Source organism: Meleagris gallopavo, chromosome 10 (assembly GCF_000146605.3).
Source record: "Meleagris gallopavo isolate NT-WF06-2002-E0010 breed Aviagen turkey brand Nicholas breeding stock chromosome 10, Turkey_5.1, whole genome shotgun sequence".
NCBI lineage: Eukaryota > Metazoa > Chordata > Aves > Galliformes > Phasianidae > Meleagris > Meleagris gallopavo.
Window position 1 is genome coordinate 2416945 of NC_015020.2, and position 2195 is coordinate 2419139.

The following is a 2195-nucleotide window of genomic DNA, read 5'->3' on the forward strand; positions in this document are numbered from 1 at the left end:
AACAGCTCCCTGTCCTTCCTGTGCTGGGGGCTCCAGCCCTGGACGCAGCGCTGCAGACGGGGCCTCACAAAGCGGAGCAGAGGGGGACGATCACCTCCCTGTCCCTGCTGCCACCCCTCTGCTGCTGGAGCCCAGGATCCCCTTTGCTTTCCGAGCTGCAATCGCACCCTGCTGGCTCACGGTCAGCTTTTCACCCCCCAGGACCCCCAGCTCCTTCTCTGCAGCGCTGCTCTCAAGGACCCTCCTTCCAGTCCGTACGGATGCCTGCCATTCCTCCGGCCCAAGTGCCAAACTCTGCACTTTGCCGTGCTGAACCTCATCAGCTTCGCCCAGGCCCACCTTTCCAGCCTCTCCAGGTCCCTCTGAACAGCATCCCTTCCCTCCCCCGTGTCAACGCACCACTCAGCTGGGTGTCGTCAGCAAACTTGCTGAAGGTGCCCTCGATTCCGTCATTGATGTCATTGATAAAGATGTTAAAGAGCACCGGTCCCAAGCACAGCTGGCAGTCATGGAACAGCAGAGCTGCCCCTGCATCTTCAAGCAGCAGTTAATGCTTTGCTAAAGGGCTTCCCCCCTTTTCCCACCATCAGGAGGACACAATTCCTCAGCCTGTCCATTGGGATGGGCAGACACCAAGCTTGGCAACACAGCCCCCCAAGCAGCTGAGCTCCCTTTCCCAGCACCTTTCTTTCCCAGTCCTTTGGGTTTCTTCCACTTTTTTGAACTCCGACTTTGCTCCAGACAGGCAGCAAACTGCACCCACTCAGCAACACGTGCAGGATTAACGCCAGCATTACATTTCCAGCTCACCACTGCATCCGAATCCTCTTCAGCTGTGGATCACTTTACACAGCTGTAAGAGCAGCAGAAGCTGTAATAAACTCAGGGTTTCCTTCTACTCACCACTACAGTGAGCTCTAAGGAAAACAAAACCTGGCCTACAGAGCTGGAAGCCCTGCAGCTCAGCAGCCCCAGAAGCTTGTCCAATATTCGTGACAACGCAGCTCATTCTCTTACCATCCCCACTACTAAAGCACACCTCGTTATCAACATGAACGATTAGAAACGCATCTTGTTTTTCCAGACATCTTTTTCCAATGCTTGAAGCCCCCCCAAATACCAGGAAGTACTCAAAGAACAGGCGGGGCAGAAGCAGCTGAGCTTAGTTCCCAGTGCTCAGGAGAAAAGCTGACGGATTTGAGGCGGTCTGTGTTAAGTCACCCACAAGCAACAGGTCACGCAGACCATCCAGGTGCAAAGAACTGGGTGCTTGGCTGCTGTATGTCAGCTTCCAGGACCGGGAATCACTTCACTGCCCTGAAATAAAATCTAACAGCCGGTTTGGGGCACAACGATGCCGTGTGGAAGCACAGCAGGCAGATTCATACAGCGCAGGGCAGCCAGGCTTACCCACACACTGCAAACACAGCCCGAGTCCCGGGACAGAACGAAGCAGGTGGATCTCACAGCAAACCCCGAGCAGGACTGATAAACTGCAGTCAGTCAAAAGGACACAGTAGGAATACAGACCTTAGGGAGCGGAGGCAAAGAAAGGTTTTATCAAGGAGTTCATATTCTCTGTGGTCTAACTAAGAACAGCTGCTCACTCAGGGATCGAATGATGGTAAACTGATAATAAAAGTAACAGCAAAACCCCTCCGTAAGGCAGACACGGGCTGGATGGAGCTCTGCTGGGAGGCACACAGCAGCTCCCGAGCCACATTACTGCAGCCCTATAAAACCACAGAGCAGCTTCAGAACAAAAAGCAGGAAAGAACAGGGATGGAAACCAGAAAAGGCTGCCGCCACCACGGAACGGAACGGCATCGAACTAATTGTAAAGGAAATAAAGAAAACGATGGGAAAGCAGCCCCCAAAACACAAAACGGGAGAGGCACCATCCCACACACGGCATAAAGGCTACAAAACCAAAAACCAGCCCCCCCCCAGCACACAGCCCCCCCAACCCCCCCAGCCCCCAGCGCTGCACCCCAAGGCAAAGCTCCGCCTGCACCGCCCCACGGCGCCCTCAGGGCCTCCCCCACCCCCCTCCTGTTGCTCCACAGAGCCCAAGGCCTCGGGGTCGGCTTTTTTTGGGGGGGCTCACAGCGTTCACAACGAGACCCCCCTCTCCTCCTCCCCCGCGCCCACAGCGCCCCGCCGCCCCCCGTGCAGCCGAGAGCCTCGAGGACAGC